This window comes from Pristiophorus japonicus, unplaced genomic scaffold, assembly GCF_044704955.1.
Source record: "Pristiophorus japonicus isolate sPriJap1 unplaced genomic scaffold, sPriJap1.hap1 HAP1_SCAFFOLD_30, whole genome shotgun sequence".
In the NCBI taxonomy this organism is placed as follows: Eukaryota; Metazoa; Chordata; class Chondrichthyes; family Pristiophoridae; genus Pristiophorus; species Pristiophorus japonicus.
The window spans coordinates 4,713,714-4,733,604 of NW_027252779.1; the positions used below are offsets into that span (position 1 = coordinate 4,713,714).

The window sequence follows — 19,891 nt, forward strand, 5'->3', positions numbered from 1 at the left end:
GACATGTGCTCTGTGAGCCCCTCCGGGAGATGGGACATGTGATGTGTGAGCCCCGACCTGTATGTTTAATAACTCACTGCACTCTGGAATGGTCCTTGCAGATAGGAAGGAGGCTAAAGTAGTCCTCATTTTTAAAACAATGTGACAAGGCAGACCTGGGTAACTATAGGCCCATCAGTTTAATATCAGTTAAAGGTAAGATGCTGGAAAGAAGCATAAGGGATGCAATATATGAGTACTTGGATTGGGAGGGACATATTAGGGAAAGCCAACATGGCTTCATAAAGAGTTCATGTCTCACAACTCTAATTGTATTTTTTGAAGAAGTTACAAAGTTGGTGGATGAGGAAATCCCAGTCGATATTGTCTACTTAGATTTCCAAAAACCTTTTGACAAGGTACCACACAAGAGGCTTCTCTATAAGATCGGAGCCTCTGGTACTGATAATATATTGAGCTGGATACAGAACTGGCTGCAGGATGTAGGTAAAGAGCGGTTATAGATGGATTTGGATCTGTTTGGAGACCGGTCACCAGTGGTGTCCTGCAGGGATCAGTGCTGGGACCGTTGCTTTTTACTATTTTTATTTATGATCTGGATTTTGGGGTTGGGGGCACAATTTTGAAATGATACCAAGATCTGTGCGAGTGCTCGAACTGTAGGAGAGGCTCGTCTGATTCAGGCAGAACTTGAAGTGTTGTGACACTGGCCTCATGACTGGAAAATGATGTGTACCTTAGATAAGTTCAGTGTTATGCATGTGGGCAGGGCAAATGCTCAACATTCATACATCCTCCAGGGAAATTCATTAGAGATAGTGGAGACAGAAAGAGATTTGGGCATTCTAGTGAATACATCCTTAAAGGTGCACGAGGAATGCAGTGAAGCGACAGTTAGAGCAAATAGGGTGTTGGGGTGTATCCATAGGACAATTGAGTATAAGACGAGGAGTACTGTTTTGTCCGAGTATAAGACCTTAATCAGGCCACACTTGGAATACTGTGTCCAGTTTTGGTCTCCTCACAGGGTGGGTGATAATGAGGTTCTGGAAAGGGTCACTGGACTAATTCCAAGTCTAAAGCATTTTAGTTACCAAGATAGGTTAAAAGAGTTGGGACACTTTACCTTCGAGCAGTGTAGACTTAGGGCAATATGATTGCGGTTTATAAGATAATGAAGGTGAAAGAATGTTCCAGCTGACTGTTTATTTCAATTAAATAGGTTAGGCAGCACCAGGGGACACAAATTTCAGTTGTACAAGGCTAGATCTAGGTTAGACATCAGTAGGTGGTTCTTTTCCCAGAGAACAGTAGACCTCTGGAACAAGCTGCCCTCTCATGTGGTGGATGCAGACTCACTGAATTCCTTCAAATAAAAGCTGTATTTGTTTCTGGCTGCGGTGGAGATTAACACTTACAGAAGGTAGGTACTGCAGGGATTTAATGGCCAGAATGATCTCCTGGACGAGTTTCCATCACTTAGATGGGTTGGAGAGGAATTTCCCAGATTTTATTTTCCCAAATTGTCCAAGGTTTTTTTTTAAATCTGTATTTTTGCCTCTCCCAGGAGATCACATAGATTCGGGTGGGACAGGCTTGATGGACCAGATGGTCTTTACCTGTTTGTCATTTATCGTATGTATTAAAATGCTTCCTCCACACTGTCCCATCGAACACTACCAGAGCAGGTACAGCACGGCTTAGATACAGAATAAATCTCAGGCCCCGAATTAGAGCCCACAGGCCCCGTGGTGACAGGCCCGGGTGAGCGGGGTCACTGGCCGTATCTTGCACAGGGCGGGATTAGGGCGCATGCGTGGCCATCTTGGTTCAGGAACAGAGAGTGGGTGAGGCTTCAGTGTCTCTGTTCCCAACTGGGTCCCAGTGCCCGGGAGATGGAGCATCCTGGGCAACACATTTTTCATCATCATAGAATCAGAGACTGGTTACAACATGAAAGGAGGCCATTTGGCCCGTCGACCCCATGCCGGCTATCTGCAAAAGCTTTTACTAATCCCACTCTAGCTACTCTGACCAGACCACTCATGATTTTGAACACCTCTGTCAAATCTCCTCTCAATCTTCTCTGTTCTGAGAACAACCCCAACTTCTCCTGAATATCCACGTAACTGAAGTCCCTCATCCCTGGAATCATTCTTGTAAAACTTTTCTGCACGCTCTCAAAAGGTCTTTGCATACTTACCAAAATGCGGAAGCCAGAATTGCTCCAGCTCAGTCAACAAGCTCCCTGCTGGATTGGAACTAAACTACAGAACCAGTGGGAACCTGTTCAACCTTCGTAGTCTCCAGGCCTGGTCCAAGACCACCCCAATCTCTGTCGACGAGCTACCGTACACGGACAATACCTGCGTCTGTGAACATACAGAGGCTGAACTTCAAGTCATAGTCAACGTATTTACTGAGGCGTACCAAAGCATCGGCCTTACACTTAACATTTGTTAGACTGCACAGCACTCCCTCCTCTCCACCCCGCAGTCATCAAGATCCATGGCACGGCCCTGGACAACATGGACCATTTCCCATACCTCTGGAACCTCTTATCAACAAGACCAGACATTGACGACAAGATTCAACACCGCCTCCAATGCAGCCTCCGGCCGCTTGAGGAAAAGAGTGTTTGAAGACCACACCCTCAAATCTACCACTAAGCTCATGGTTTACAGGGCTGTAGTAATACCCACCCTCAGAGACATGGACTATGTACAGTGGACACCTCAAATTGCTGGAGAAATAACACCAACGAGGGGTCCGCAAGATCCATCAAATTCCCTGGGAGGACAGATGCACCAACGTTGGAGTCGTCGGCCAGGCCAACATCCCCAGCATTGAAGCACGGGCCACATTTGATCATCTCCGCTGCATAGGCCACATTGTTCGCATGCCAGACACGAGATTCCCAAAGCAAGCACTCTACTCAGAACTTCTTCACAGCAAACGAGCCACAGGTGGGCAGAGGAAACGTTACAAGGACACCCTCAAAGCCTCCCTGATAAAGTACAACATCCCCACTGACACCTGGGAGTCTCTGGCTAAAGACCGCCCTAAGTGGAGGAAGAGCATCCGGGAGGGCGCTGAGCACCTCGAGTCTCATCGCCGAGAGCATGCAGAAATCAACCGCAGGAATCAGAAAGAACATGCGGCAAACCTGTCCCACCCACCCCTTCCCTCAACGACTATCTGTCGCACCTCTGACAGGGACTGTGGATTCTTATTGGACTGTTCAGCCACCTAAGGACTCATTTTTAGAGTGGAAGCATGTCTTCCTCAATCCGAGCGACTGCCTATGATGATGATGATGATGAACCAGAATTGGACACAATACTCCAGTTACGTGGGTGCAACATAATATCCACACTTATGTACTCTATATCTCTATTTATGAAGCCTAGGATCCCGTAAGTCTTTGTCAACCTGTGCTGCCAGCTTCAGTGATTGGTGCACACATACTCCTGGGTCTCTCTGTTCACGCCCCCCTTTACAATTGTACCCTTTAGTTTATATTTCCTCTCCTCTTTCTTCCTACGAAAATGTATCACTTTTATACTTTTCTACATTAAGTTTCATCTGCCACATGTCTGCCCATTCCACCAGCCTGTCTATATCTTTCTGAAGTCTATTACTATCCTCCTCACTGTTAACTGTACTTCCAAGTTTTGTGTGAGCTGTAGATTTGGAGATTGTGCCCTCTACATAGGTCATTAATATCGATCAAAAAAAGCAGTTGCCCCAATACCGACCTCTGGGGAACACCACTTCCTCCAGTCTGAAAAACAACCGTTCACCACTATTCTGTTTGTGTCACATAGCCATTTTCATATCCATGCTGCCACTTTCCCCGTTATTCCATGGGCTTAGATTTTGCTGGTATTGGTAACACACCTGGGATCCGTAAACACAAAACCCAGTCTGTTAATCACTTTCAGCTACTGGAATTAGCATGTGCCCCATAGCATCTATTCTACCCTCAATATGTGAATAGAGCATCACATCTGTAAACCTGGTTTAAGTTTATATCCACTCAGCAAATCTATTTAAGAAAAGCCTGTAGGCCAATGAGACACTGTTAAGGTGCCAGTGTGCTGCTGGTTTGATTGGCATTTTGCCTCTAATGGACTCCGTATTTTGGTCTCCGTATTTAAGGAAGGATATATCTGCATTGGAGGCAGTTCAGAGAAGGTTCACTCGGTTGATTCCGGAGATGAGGGGGTTGACTTATGAAGATAGCTTGAGTAGGTTGGGCCTAAACACATTGGAGTTCAGAAGAATGAGATGTGATTTTATCAAAATATAAGAAAATGAGAGGGCTTGATAGGTGGATGCAGAGAGGATATTTCCACTTACACGGAAAACTAAAACTAAGAGACATAGTCTTAGAATAAGGGGCCACCCAATTAAAACTGAGATGAGGAATTTCTTCTCTGAGGGTTGTAAATTTTTGGATTTCTCTGCCCAGGAGAGCTGTGGAGGCTGCGTCTTTGAATATATTTAAGGTGGAAATAGACAGATTTTTGAGCGATAAGTGAGTAAAGGGTTATGGGGAGTGGGCAGGGAAGTGGAACGGAGTCCATGATCAGATCAGTCATGATCTTATTGAATGGTGGAGGAGGTCCGAGGGGCCAAATGGCCTACTCCGGCTCCTATTTCTTATGCTCTAACTGAACATTTCTCGCAGAGTAACCTTGTCTGCAATGAAATAAGTGTATTTTAATAAACCTCAGGTCTTTGCTCATGTCTGCTGCAGATTCCAGAGTTGATTCCCGAGTTGAGGGGTTTGACTTATGGTTGAGTAGGTTGAGGAGGTTGGATTAAACATGTTGGAGTTCAGAAGAATGAGATCTAAGTGTGGCCCTGAAGGTCAGTGTCCAGGCTGAAATTCTGATCCCTCCGTAAGATCCTCCCCACAGATTGTCATTTCTCAGCTCCAGTCAGGTGATGCTAAACACTCAGGTGAGATAGACAAAAATCCACTGCAATGTGTTGAAAGCAAAACTAATGTATGTGTCTATATCGCAAATATTAAACTCCAGTCGATTTCAGGAGTTATTAATATCAGTATTACAGGACTTATAAACCCCAACTGTCAGAATGAACACGATTCAGTCCGGGATGTGAATAACAGCAGAATCCAACCCCTGCAGTCACTTGTGAACTCGCTGATATCTCAGCAGGTTGCCTGACAGAGAGAATCCCTTTTCACACTCATAGCAGGTGAATGGCCTCTCCGCACTGTGAACTCGCTGGTGTGTTAGCAGGTTGGTTGAGTTAATGAATCCCTTCCCACATTCAGAGCAGCTGAAGGCCACTCCCCGGTGTGAAGTCGCTGGTGTCTCATCAGTTTCTCTTTGCTTTTAAAACTCTTCTCACAGTCAGAACATTTACAAGGTCTCTCCTCATTATGAACTCGCTGGTGTCTCAGTAGGCTGGATGAAGTAGTGATTCCCTTCCCACAGTCAGAGCAAGTGAACGGCCTCTCCCCACTGTGAACTCGCTGGTGTGTCAGCAGGTGGGATGATAGAGTGAATCCCTTCCCCAGTCGGAGCAGGTGAACGGCCTATCCCCAGTGTGAACTCGCTGGTGTCTCAGAAGGTGGGATGATAGAATGAATCCCTTCCCACAGTCGAAGCAGGTGAACGGCCTCTCCCCGGTGTGAACTCGCTGGTGTGTCATCAGTTGCTCTTTTCTTTCAAAACTCTTCTCACAGTCAGAACATTTACAAGGTCTCTCCTCATTATGAACTCGCTGGTGTTTCAGAAGGTGGGATAATTGAGTGAATCCCTTCCCCCAGTTGGAGAAGGTGAAAGGCTTCACCCCAGTGTGAACTCGCAAGTGTCTCAGCAGTTTGGATGATGTAGTGAATCCTTTCCCACAATTGGAGCAGGTGAACGGCCTCTCCCCAGTGTGAACTCGCTGGTGTGTCAGCAGGTGGGATGATGCAGTGAATCCCTTCCCAAAGTCGGAGCAGGTGAAAGGCCTCTCCCCAGTGTGAACTCGCTGGTGTGTCAGCAGATGGGATGATGTGTTGAATCCCTTCCCACAGTCATAGCAGGTGAATGGCCTCTCCCCAGTGTGAACTCGCTGGTGTGTCAGCAGGTCAGATGATGTCGTGAACCCCTTCCCACAGTCGGAGCAGCTGAATGGCCTCTCTCCAGTGTGAACTCGCTGGCGTATCAGCAGGTTGGATAACTGAATGAATCCCTTCCCACAGTCGGAGCAAGTGAATGGCCTCTCCCCAGTGTGAACTCGCTGGTATGTCAGCATGTTGGATAAACGAGTGAATCCCATCCCACACTCGGAGCAGGTGAACGGCCTGTCCCCTGTGTGAACTCGCTGGTGTGTCAGCAGGTGGGATGATATAGTAAATCCCTTCCCACAGTCGGAGCAGGTGAACGGCCTCTCCCCTGTGTGAACTTGCTGGTGTGTCAGCAGGTGGGATGATCGAGTGAATCCCTTCCAACACTCGGAGCAGGTGAACGGCCTCTCCCCAGTGTTAACTCGCCGATGTATTTCCAGCTGGTACGGGTAGTTGAAACGTTTCCCGCAATCCCCACATTTACACGGTTTCTCCCCAGTGTGACTGCACTTGTGTCTCTCCAGTTTGGACGATCGGCTGAAGCCTTGTCCACACACAGAGCACGTGTACCGTTTCTCCCCACTGTGAACGGTGCCTTCTGCTTCCATGGTCAAAAGCTGATGATATTCCAGTCCCGATGTCCCGAGTGACTGTCAGATCTTGAAGTGATGTTTGGTTTGAGCTTCCAGTCTACAAATCCTCCCCTTTTAACACCCTGTAAAGTGAATTTCAAACAGGAAAAAGGGAGTGTGAGAGAGAACCCACAAAAACACAAAGGCAGGTTGTGAAATTGAGCTTAATGAATCTGGTCATTTGTGGGGCCGGCACTAGAAAAAAGTGACCATGAAAGCTGCCGGATTGTCGTAAATACACATTTGGGTCACTGCTGTACTTCAGGGAATGGAACCCACCTCCCTCGAAGGGCCCACATGGGAAATTGTTGGTCCCACTGGGCCCAGAAGTACTGGTGGTGAAACCCAGCAGCTTCGCCCCCTCTCCATCCAGCTCAAACTGATGTAACAAACAGCCCAACACAGGAGGCCAGTGAGTGAGTTCCACATCCAGCGCCCACTGACACAGAGCGGCTGGGAATTGCTGGGCCTGCTGTATAAATGCAAGTTGTTGTTTTCCTGGTGTGGGGGAGGTGCTGCCCCCGGGGGTTGCTGGTGCTCGTGCTTGGCCTGGTGGCTCTTTCTCAGATCCTGAGAGCCGCACTCGCTGTTGCCCGGGGACCGAGAGCTACACTTGGTGTTGCCCGGGGCTGAGAGCTGCGCTCGGTTTTGCTCGGGGCCCGGGTGCCGCGCTCGGTGTTGCCCGGGCATTGAGAGCCGCACTCGGTGTGGCCTGGGGACCGAGAGCCACACTCGGTGTTGCCCGGGGACCGAGACCCGCACTCGGTGTTGCCCGGAGCCCGGGAGCCGCGCTCGGTGTTGCCCGGGGACTGAGAGCCGCGCTCAGTGTTGCCCGGGGACTGAGAGCCACACTCGGTGTTGCCCGGATCCGAGAGCCACACTCGGTGTTGCCCGGGGGCCGAGAGCCGCACTCGGTGTTGCCCGGGGCCCGGGAGCCGCGTTCGGTGTTGCCCGGGGACCGAGAGCCGCGCTCAGTGTTGCCCGGGGACTGAGAGCCACACTCGGTGTTGCCCGGGGACCGAGAGCCACACTCGGTGTTGCCTGGGGGCCGAGAGCCGCACTCGGTGTTGCCCGGGGCCCGGGAGCCGCGTTCGTTGTTGCCCGGGGACCGAGAGCCGCGCTCGGTGTTGCCCGGGGACCGAGAGCCGCGCTCGGTGTTGCCCGGGGACCGAGAGCCGCGCTCGGTGTAGCCCGGGGCCCGGGAGCCGCGCTCGGCGTTGCCCGGGGCCCGAGAGCCGCGCTCGGCGTTGCCCGGGGACTGAGTGCCACACTCGGTGTTGCCCGGTGACTGAGAGCCACACTCGGCGTTACCCGTGGGCCAGAAACCAACGCTCGGTGTTGCCCGGGGACCGAGAGCCTCACTCGGCGTTGCCCGGGGGCCCGAGAGCCGCGCTCGACGTTGCCCGGGGTCCCGACAGCCGCGCTCGACGTTGCCCGGGCGCCCCGAGAGCCGCGCTCGGCGTTGACCGGGGACCGAGAGCCAAGCTCGGCGTTGCCCGGGGACTGAGAGCCAAACTCGGTGCTGCCCGGTGACTGAGAGCCGCACTCGGTGTTGCCCGGCGATGGAGAGCCGCACTCGGTGTTGCCCGGGGACGGATAGCCGCACTCGGTGTTGCCCGGGCACGAGAGCCTCACTCGGTGTTGCCCGGGGACTGAGAGCCACATTCGGTGTTGCCCGGGGATGGAGAGCCGCACTCGGTGTTGCCCGGGGACGGAGAAACGCACTCGGTGTTGCCCGGGGACGGAGAGCCGCACTCGGTGTTGCCCGGGGACTGAGAGCCACATTCGGTGTTGCCCGGGGATGGAGAGCCGCACTCGGTGTTGCCCGGGGACGGAGAGCCGCACTCGGTGTTGCCCGGGGACTGATAGCCACACTCTGTGTTGCCCGGGGACGGAGAGCCGCACTCGGTGTTGCCCTCAGCACGAGAGCCACACTCGTTGTTGCCCGGGGCACGAGAGCCACATTGGTGTTGCCCGGGGACTGAGAGCCGCACTCGGTGTTGCCCGGGGACTGAGAGCCGGGTTCAGTGTTGCCCGGGGACTGAGAGCCACACTCGGTGTTGCCCGGGGACCGAGAGCCACACTCGGTGTTGCCCGGGGACTGAGAGCCACACTCGGTGTTGCCCGGGGATGGAGAGCCACACTCGGTGTTGCCCGGGGACGGAGAGATGCACTCGGTGTTGCCCGGGCACCGAGAGCCAAGCTCGGCGTTGCCCTGGGACTGAGAGCCAAACTCGGTGTTGCCCGGCGACGGAGAGCCGCACTCGGTGTTGCCCGGGGACGGAGAGACGCACTCGGTGTTGCCCGGGGACTGATAGCCGCATTCGCTGTTGCCCGGGGACGGAGAGGCGCACTCGGTGTTGCCAGCGGCACGAGAGCCACACTCGTTGTTGCCGGGGGCACGAGAGCCTCATTAGTGTTGCGCGGGAACTGAGAGCCGCACTCGGTGTTGCCCGGGGACTGAGAGCCGCACTCGGTGTTGCCCGGGGACCGAGAGCCGCACTCGGTGTTGCCCGGGGAGCGAGAGCTACACTTGGTGTTGCCCGGGGTCTGAGAGCCGCGCTCGGTGTTGCTCGGGGCCCGGGAGACGCGCTCGGTGTTGCCCGGGGACTGAGAGCCGCACTCGGCGTTGCACGGGGACTGAGAGCCGGGCTCAGTGTTGCCTGGGGACTGAGAGCCACACTCGGTGTTGCCCGGGGACCGAGAGCCGCACTCGGCGTTGCCCGGGGACCGAGAGCCGCACTCGGTGTTGCCCGGGGACTGAGAGCCGCACTCGGTGTGGCCTGGGGACCGAGAGCCGCACTCGGTGTAGATCGGGGCCCGGGAGCAGTGCTCGGCGTTGCCCGGGGCCTGAGAGCCGCGCTCGGCGTTGCACGGGGACTGAGAGCCGGGCTCAGTGTTGTGCGGGGACTGAGAGCCACACTCGGCGTTGCCCATGGGCCAGAAAGCCACGCTCGGTGTTGCCCGGGGACCGAGAGCCTCACTCGGCGTTGCCCGGGGGCCCGAGAGCCGCGCTCGACGGTGCCCGGTGGCCAGACAGCTGCGCTCGACGTTACCCGGGAGCCACGAGAGCCGCGCTCGGCTTTGCCCGGGGACCGAGTGCCAAGCACGGCGTTGCCCATGGACTGAGAGCCAAACTCGGTGCTGCCCGGTGACTGAGAGCCGCACTCGGTGTTGCCCGGGGACGGAGAGCCGCACTCGGTGTTGCCCGGGGCACGAGAGCCGCACTTGGTGCTGCCCGGGGACTGAGAGCCACACTCGGTGTTGCCCGGGGACGGAGAGCCGCACTCGGTGTTGCCCTGGGACGGAGAGACGCACTCGGTGTTGCCCGGGGACGGAGAGCCGCACTCGGCGTTGCCCGGGGACCGAGAGCCGCACTATGTGTTGCCCGGGGACTGAGAGCCGCACTCGGTGTGGCCTGGGGACCGAGAGCCGCACTCGGTGTAGATCGGGGCCCGGGAGCAGTGCTCGGCGTTGCCCGGGGCCTGAGAGCCGCGCTCGGCGTTGCACGGGGACTGAGAGCCGGGCTCAGTGTTGCCCGGGGACTGAGAGCCACACTCGGCGTTGCCCATGGGCCAGAAAGCCACGCTCGGTGTTGCCCGGGGACCGAGAGCCTCACTCGGCGTTGCCCGGGGGCCCGAGAGCCGCGCTCGACGGTGCCCGGTGGCCCGACAGCTGCGCTCGACGTTACCCGGGAGCCACGAGAGCCGCGCTCGGCGTTGCCCGGGGACCGAGTGCCAAGCACGGCGTTGCCCATGGACTGAGAGCCAAACTCGGTGCTGCCCGGTGACTGAGAGCCGCACTCGGTGTTGCCCGGGGACGGAGAGCCGCACTCGGTGTTGCCCGGGGCACGAGAGCCGCACTCGGTGCTGCCCGGGGACTGAGAGCCACACTCGGTGTTGCCCGGGGACGGAGAGCCGCACTCGGTGTTGCCCGGGGACGGAGAGACGCACTCGGTGTTGCCCGGGGACGGAGAGCCGCACTCGGTGTTGCCTGGGGACGGAGAGACGCACTCGGTGTTGCCTGGGGACTGATAGCCACACTCGGTGTTGCCCGGGGACGGAGAGCCGCATTCGTTGTTGCCTGTGGCACGAGAGCCACATTGGTGTTGCCCGGGGACTGAGAGCCGCACTCGGTGTTGCCCGGGGACTGAGAGCCGGGCTCAGTGTTGCCTGGGGACTGAGAGCCACACTCGGTGTTGCCCGGGGACCGAGAGCCACACTCAGTGTTGCCCGGGGACTGAGAGCCACACTCGGTGTTGCCCGGGGATGGAGAGTCGCACTCGGTGTTGCCCGGGGACGGAGAGACGCAATCGGTGTTGCCCGGGGACCGAGAGCCAAGCTCGGCGTTGCCCAGGGACTGAGAGCCAAACTCGGTGTTGCCCGGCGATGGAGAGCCGCACTCGGTGTTGCCCGGGGACGGAGAGCCACACTCGGTGTTGCCCGGGGCACGAGAGCCACACTCGGTGTTGCCCGGGGACTGAGAGCCAAACTCGGTGTTGCCTGGGGATGGAGAGCCGCACTCGGTGTTGCCCGGGGACGGAGAGACGCACTCGGTGTTGCCCGGGGACGGAGAGCCGCACTCGGTGTTGCCCGGGGACGGAGAGACGCACTCGGTGTTGCCCGGGGACTGATAGACGCATTCGGTGTTGCCCGGGGACGGAGAGCCGCACTCGGTGTTGCCCGCGGCATGAGAGCCACACTCGTTGTTGCCCGGGCCACGAGAGCCACATTGGTGTTGCCCGGGGACTGAGAGCCGCACTCGGTGTTGCCCGGGAACTGAGAGCCGCACTCGGTGTTGCCCGGGGACCGAGAGCCACACTCGGTGTTGCCCGGGGACTGAGAGTCACACTCGGTGTTGACGGGGACTGAGAGCCGCACTCGGTGTTGCCCGGGGAGCGAGAGCTACACTTGGTGTTGCCCGGGGTCTGAGAGCCGCGCTCAGTGTTGCTCGGGGCCTGGGTGCCGCGCTCGGTGTTGCCCGGGCATTGAGAGCCGCACTCGGTGTGGCCTGGGGACCGAGAGCCACACTCGGTGTTGCCCGGGGACCGAGACCCGCACTCGGTGTTGCCCGGAGCCCGGGAGCCGCGCTCGGTGTTGCCCGGGGACTGAGAGCCGGGCTCAGTGTTGCCCTTGGACTGAGAGCCACACTCGGTGTTGCCCGGGGACCGAGAGCCGCATTCGGTGTTGCCCGGGGCCCGGGATCCACGCTCGGTGTTGCCCGGGGACCGAGAGCCGCGCTCGGTGTAGACCGGGGACCGGGAGCAGTGCTAGACGTTGCCCGGGGCCCGAGTGCCGCGCTCGGCGTTGCCCGGGGACTGAGAGCCGGGCTCAGTGTTGCCCGGGGACTGAGAGCCACACTCGGTGTTGCCCGGGGACCGAGAGCCGCGCTCGGTGTTGCCCGGGGACCGAGATCCGCCCTGGGCGTTGCCCGGGTCCGAGAGCCGCGCTCGACGGGAGAGCCACACTCGGTGCTGCCCGGTGACTGAGAGCCACACTCGGCGTTGCCCGGGGACCGAGAGCCGCATTCGGAGTTGCCCGGGGCCCGAGAGCCGCGCTCAGCTTTGCCCGGGGACTGAGAGCCACACTCGGTGTTGCCCGGGGCCCGAGAGCCGCGCTCGGCGTTGCCCGGGGACTGAGAGCCGGGCTCAGTGTTGCCCGGGGACGGAGAGCCACACTCGGTGTTGCCTGGGGACGAAGAGACGCACTCGGTGTTGCCTGGGGACTGATAGCCACACTCGGTGTTGCCCGGGGACGGAGAGCCGCACTCGGTGTTGCCCGGGGACTGAGAGCCGGGCTCAGTGTTGCCTGGGGACGGAGAGACGCAATCGGTGTTGCCCGGGGACCGAGAGCCAAGCTCGGCATTGCCCAGGGACTGAGAGCCAAACTCGGTGTTGCCCGGCGATGGAGAGCCGCACTCGGTGTTGCCCGGGGACGGAGAGCCACACTCGGTGTTGCCCGGGGCACGAGAGCCGCACTCGGTGTTGCCCGGGGACTGAGAGCCAAACTCGGTGTTGCCCGGGGATGGAGAGCCGCACTCGGTGTTGCCCGGGGACGGAGAGACGCACTCGGTGTTGCCCGGGGACGGAGAGCCGCACTCGGTGTTGCCCGTGGATGGAGAGACGCACTCGGTGTTGCCCGGGGACTGTTAGACGCATTCGGTGTTGCCCGGGGTCGGAGAGCCGCACTCGGTGTTGCCCGCGGCATGAGAGCCACACTCGTTGTTGCCCGGGCCACGAGAGCCACATTGGTGTTGCCCGGGGACTGAGAGCCGCACTCGGTGTTGCCCGGGCAGCGAGAGCTACACTTGGTGTTGCCCGGGGTCTGAGAGCCGCGCTCGGTGTTGCTCGGGGCCTGGGAGCCGCGCTCGGTGTTGCCCGGGCATTGAGAGCCGCACTCGGTGTGGCCTGGGGACCGAGAGCCACACTCGGTGTTGCCCGGGGACCGAGACCCGCACTCGGTGTTGCCCGGAGTCCGGGAGCCGCGCTCGGTGTTGCCCGGGGACTGAGAGCCGGGCTCAGTGTTGCCCTTGGACTGAGAGCCACACTCGGTGTTGCCCGGGGACCGAGAGCCGCATTCGATGATGCCCGGGGCCCGGGAGCCACGCTCGGTGTTGCCCGGGGACCGAGAGCCGCGCTCGGTGTAGACCGGGGACCGGGAGCAGTGCTCGACGTTGCCCGGGGCCCGAGAGCCGCGCTCGGCGTTGCCCGGGGACTGAGAGCCGGGCTCAGTGTTGCCCGGAGACTGAGAGCCACACTCGGTGTTGCCCGGGGACCGAGAGCCGCGCTCGGTGTTGCCCGGGGACCGAGAGCCGCCCTGGGCGTTGCCCGGGTCCGAGAGCCGCGCTCGGCGTGAGAGCCACACTCGGTGCTGCCCGGTGACTGAGAGCCACACTCGGCGTTGCCCGGGGACCGAGAGCCGCATTCGGTCTTGCCCGGGGCCCGAGAGCCGCGCTCGGCTTTGCCCGGGGACTGAGAGCCACACTCGGTGTTGCCCAGGGCCCGAGAGCCGCGCTCGGCGTTGCCCGGGGACTGAGAGCCGGGCTCAGTGTTGCCCGGGGACTGAGAGCCACACTCGGTGTTGCCCGGGGACCAAGAGCCGCGCTCGGTGTTGCCCGGGGACCGAGAGCCACCCTCGGTGTTGCCCGGGGACCGAGAGCCGCGCTCGGTGTAGATCGTGGCCCGGGAGCAGTGCTCGGCGTTGCCCGGGGCCCGAGAGCCGCGCTCGGCGTGAGAGCCACACTCGGTGTTGCCCGGTGACTGAGAGCCACACTCGGCGTTGCCCATGGGCCAGAAAGCCACGCTCGGTGTTGCCCGGGGACCGAGAGCCTCACTCGGCGTTTCCCGGGGGCCCGAGAGCCGCCCTCGACGTTGCCCGGGAGCTACGAGAGCCGCGCTCGGCGTTGCCCGGGGACCGAGAGCCAAGCTTGGCGTTGCCCGGGGACTGAGAGCCAAACTCGGTGCTGCCCGGTGACTGAGAGCCGCACTCGGTGTTGCCCGGGGATGGAGAGCCGCACTTGGTGTTGCCCGGGGACGGAGATCCGCACTCGGTGTTGCCCGGGGCACGAGAGCCGCACTCGGTGTTGCCCGGGGACGGAGAGCCGCACTTGGTGTTGCCCGGGGACGGAGATCCGCACTCGGTGTTGCCCGGGGCACGAGAGCCTCACTCGGTGTTGCCCGGGGACGGAGAGCCGCACTCGGTGTTGCCTGGGGACGGAGAGAAGCACTCGGTGTTGCCCGGGGACTGATAGCCACACTCGGTGTTGCCCGGGGATGGAGAGCCGCACTCGGTGTTGCCCGCGGAACGAGAGCCACACTCGTTGTTGCCCGGGGCATGAGAGCCACACTTGGTGTTGCCCGGGGACTGAGAGCCGCACTCGGTGTTGCCCGGGGACCGTGAGCCACACTCGGTGTTGCCCGGGGACTGAGAGCCACACTCGGTGTTGCCCGGGGACCGAGAGCCGCACTCGGTGTTGCCCGGGGACTGAGAGCCACACTCGGTGTTGCCCGGGGACTGAGAGCCACACTCGGTGTTGCCCGGGGACTGAGAGCCACACTCGGTGTTGCCCGTGGACTGAGAGCCACACTCGGTGTTGCCCGGGGACTGAGAGCCACACTCGGTGTTGCCTGGGGACCGAGAGCCACACTCGGTGTTTCCCTGGGACTGAGAGCCCCACTCGGTGTTGCCCGGGGACCGAGAGCCGCGCTCGGTGTTGCTCGGAGACTGAGAGCCACACTTGGTGTTACTCGGGGCCCGAGAGCCACACTCGGTGTTGCCCGGGGACTGAGAGCCACACTCGGTGTTGCCCGGGGACTGAGAGCTTCACTCGGTGTTACCCGGGGAATGAGAGCCACACTCGGTGTTGCCTGGGGACTGAGTGCCGCACTCGGTGTTGCCCGGGGACTGAGAGCCACACTCGGTGTTGCCCGGGGACTGAGAGCCGCACTCGGTGTTGCCCGGGGACTGAGAGCCACACTCGGTGTTGCCTTGGGACTGAGAGCCGCACTCGGTGTTGCCCGGGGACTGAGAGCCACTCTCGGTGTTGCCCGGTGATGAATCGCCGCACTTTGTTAAAAAGGAGGCAGACAAAAAGCAGGAAACTATAGACAAGTTAGCCTAACATCTGTTGTTGGGAAAATGTTGAAGAGTTCATTCTTAAAGAAGCATTAGCACGACATTTGGAAAAGCATAATTCGGTCATGCAGTCAGCATGGATTTATGAAGGGTAAGTTAAGTTTGACCAATTTGCTGGAATTCTTTGAGCATGTAATGAACAGGGTGGATATAGTGGGTGTGGTGTATTTTGACTCCCAGAAGGCATTTGACAAGGTGCCACATAAAAGGTTACTGCACAAGATAAAAGTTCACGGTGCTGGGGGAATATATTAGCATGGATAGAGGATTGGCTAACTAACAGAAAACAGAGAGGTGGGGTAAATGGTTCATTCTCGGGTTGACAATCAGTAACTAGTGGGGTGCCGCAGGGATCAGTGCTGGGACCCCAACTATTTACAATCGATATTAACGACTTGGAAGAAGGGACCGACTGTAACGTAGCCAAGTTTGCTGGCGATATAAAGATGGGAGGAAAAGCAATGTGTGAGGAGGACACACATAATCTGTAAAAGGACATAGACAGGCTAAGTGAGTGGGCAAGAATTTGGCAGATGGAGTATAATGTTGGAAAATGTGAGGTCATGCACTATGGCAGAAAAATAATCAAAGAGCAAGTTATTATTTAAGTGGAGAAAGATTGCAAAGTGCTGCAGTACAGCAGGACCTGGGGGTACTTGTGCATGAAACACAAAAGGTTTGAATGCAGGTACATCAGGTGATCAGGAAGGCCAACTGAATCTTGGCCTTTATTGCAAAGGGGCTGGAGTATAAAAACAGGGGAATCTTGCTGCAGTTATACAAGTTATTGGTGAGGCCACACCTTGAATACTGCTTGCAGTTTTGGTTTCCATATTTATGAAAGGATATACTTGCTTTGCAGGAAGTTGAGAGAAGGTTCACTGGGTTGATTCCGGATATGAGGGGTTGACTTATGAGAAAAGATTCAGGAGGTTGGGCCTCTACTCATTGGAATTCAGAAGAACGAATGAGAGGTGATTTATCGAAATGTATAAGATAATGAGGGGACTTGACAAGGTGGAAGCAGAGAGGATGTTTTCACTGTTCGGGGAGACTAGAAATAGGGGACATAATCTTAAATTAAGGGGCCCTCCATTTAAAACTGAGGTGAGGAGGAATTTCTTCTCTCAGAGGGTTATAAACCTGTGGAATTCGCTGCCTCAGAGAGCTGTGGAAGGTGGGACATTGAATATATTTAAGACAGAGATAGACATTGTCTTAACTGATAAGGGAATAAGGGATTATGGAGAGCGGGCAGGGAAGTGGTCCTGAGTCCATAATCGGATCAGCCATGATCGTATTAAATGGTGGAGCAGGCTCGAGGGGCCGTATGGCCTACTCCTGCTCCTATTTCTTATGTTCTTATTTTCTTATATAGTGGGTGTCTGGTATGGGAGTGTTGATTTGATTCTGTATCTGTCCATCTCTGGTATGTGGATGAGGGTTTTACTCTGTATGTTAGTTTCTGATACGAGAGGTGGATTTTATCCTGCACCTGTCAATTTCTGGTAATTGCCTGTGGGTTTCATTCTGTATCAAAAAGGGCCATATTACAACATAATTCTAAAAGGACAAAGAGTGTTTAAAAAACACAAGCCTGAAAGCTCTGAGTCTCAAAGCGAGAAGTATTTGTAATAAGGTGGACGAATTAACTGCACAGATAGCTGTTAATGGATATGATGTAATTGGGATTACTGAGACATGGGTCCAGGGTAACCAAGGCTGGGAACATAACATCACGGGGTATTCAATATTGAGGAAGGATAGAACAGAAAGGAAAAGGAGGTGGGGTAGTGTTAATGGTTAAAGAGGAGGTTAATGCAATAGTAAGGAAGGACATTAGCTGGGATAATGTGGAATCTATATGGGTAGAGCTGTGAAACACCAAAGGGCAGAAAACGTTAGTTGGGGTTGTGTACAGACCACAAACAGTAGTAGGGAGGTTGGGGATGGCATACAACAGGAAATTATGGATGTGTGCAATAAGGGTACAGCAGTTAACATGGGTGACCTTAACCAACATATTGATTGGGCTAACCAAACTTGTAGCAATACTGTGGAGGAGGATTTCCTGGAGCGTATAAGGGATGATTTTCTGGACCAATATGTCGAGGAACCAACTGGAGAGCAGGCCATCCTAGACTGGGTCTTGTGTAACGAGAAAGGATTGATTTGCAATCTGGTCTTGCGTGGCCCCTTGGTGAAGAGTGACCATAACATGGTAGAATTCTTCATTAAGCTGGAGAGTGACACAGTTAATTCAGAGACTAGGGTCCTGAACTTAAAGGAAACTTCAATGGTATGAGACGTGATTTGGCTGGGATAAACTGGAAAATGATACTTAAAGGGTTGACGGTGGATAGGCAATGGCAGACATTTAAAGATCACATGGATGAATTACAACTATTGTGCATCCGTGTCTGGCGTAAAAATAAAACTGGTAATGTGGCTCAATGTAACAAGGGAAATTAGGGACAGTGTTAAATCCAAGGAAGAGGTATTTTAACTGGCCAGAAAAAGCAGCAAATCTGAGGACTGGGAGAAATGTAGAATTCAACAGTGGAGGACTAAGGGTGTAATTAGGAGGGGAAAATAGAGTATGAGAGTAAGCTTGCAGGAAACGTTAAAACTGACTGCAGAAGCTTCTATAGATATGTCAAGATTAGTGAAGACAAACATGGTCCCTTACAGTCAGAATCAGGTGAATTCATAATAGGGAACAAAGTAATGGCAGAACAATTGAACAAATACTTTGGTTCTGTCTTCACTAAGGAAGACACGAATAACCTCCCGAAAATACTAGGGGACCGAGGGTCTAACGGGTAGGAGGAACTGAGGGAAATCCTTATTAATCAGGAAGTGGTTGGAGGGAAACTGATGGGACTGAAGGCCGATAAATCCCCAGGGCCTGATAGTCTGCATCCCAGAGTAGTTAAAGAAGTGGCCCTAGAAATAGTAGATGCATTGGTGGTCATTTTCCAGAATTCCATGGACTATGGATCAGTACCTATGGATTGGAGGGTAGCTAATGTAAACCACTTTTTAAAAAAAGGAGGGAGAGAGAAAACAGGGAATTATAGACCGGTTAGCCTGACATTGGTGGTGGGGAAAATGCTGCAATCAATTATTAAAGATGTAATAGCAGAGCATTTTGAAAACAGTGACAATTTGGTCCAAGTCAGCATGGATTTCTGAAAGAGAATTCATGCTTGACAAATCTTTGAGAGTTTTTTGAGGATGTAACTAGTAGAGTGGTTAAGGGAGAACCAGTGGATGTTGTGTATTTGGAATTTCAAAAGACTTTTGACAAGGTCCCACACAAGAGATTGGTGTGCAAAATTAAAGCACATGGTATTGGGGGTAATGTATTGACGTGGATAGAGAACCGGTTAGCAGACAGGAAGCAAAGAGTAGGAATAAACGGGTCTTTTTCAGAATGGCAGGCAGTGACTAGTGGGGTGCTGCAAGGTTCAGTGCATTGATCCCAACTATTTACAATATATATTAATGATTTAGGCGATGGAATTGAAGGTAACATCTCCAAGTTTGCAGATGACACTAAGCTGGGTGGCAGTTTGAGCTGTGAGTAGATGTTAAGAGGCTGCAGGGTGACTTGGACAGGTTAGGTGAATGGGCAATTGCATGGCAGATGCAGTATAATGTGGATTATTGTGAGGTTATCCACTTTGGGGGCAAAATCAGGAAGGCAGACTATTATCTGAATGGTGACAGATTAGTAAAATGGGAGGTGCAAAGAGGCCTGGGTGTCATGGTGCATCAGTCACTGAAGGTAGGCATGCAGGAATAGCAGGCAGTAAAGAAAGCAACTGGCATGCTGGCCTTCATAGCGAGGGGATTTGAGTAACGGAGCAGGGAGGTGTTACTGCAGTTGCAGAGGGCCTTGGTGAGACCACACCTTGAGTATTGTGTACAGTTTTGGTCTCTCAATCTGAGCAAGGACGTGCTTGCTATTGAGGGAGTGCAGTGAAGGTTCACCAGACTAATTTCCGGGATGGCAAGACTGACATATGAAGAAAGACTGGATCGGCTAGGCTTACACTCACTGGAATTTAGAAAAATTAGAGGGGATCTCATAGAAACATATAAAATTATGACAGAACTGGACAGTTTAGATGCAAGAAGAATGTTCCTGATGTTGGGGATTTGGCTCGGATAAACTGGCGAATGATACTTAAAGTGTCGACGGTGGATAGGCAATGGCAGACATTTAAATATCACATGGATGAATTACAACTATTGTACATCCCTGTCTGGCGTAAAAATAAAACAGGAAAGGTGGCTCAACCGTGGCTAACAAGGGAAATTAGGGACAGTGTTAAATCCAAGGAAGAGGTATTTTAACTGGCCAGAAAAAGCAGCAAACCTGAGGACTGGGAGGAATTTAGAATTCAGCAGAGGTGGACGAAGGATGTAATAAGGAGGGGGAAAATAGAATATGATAGTAAGCTTGCAGGGAACATAAAAAAAACTGACTGCAAATGCTTCTATAGATATGTGAAGAGAAATAGATTAGT

The 19,891-nt window shown here is 55.2% G+C and overlaps 1 pseudogene; it reads right to left on the reverse strand.

The window, feature by feature from the left end:
* Positions 1 to 3,859: 3,859 nt before the first annotated feature.
* Positions 3,860 to 14,008, reverse strand: LOC139248897 (zinc finger protein 271-like; annotated as a pseudogene).
* Between the last annotated feature and the right edge of the window lie 5,883 nt (positions 14,009 to 19,891).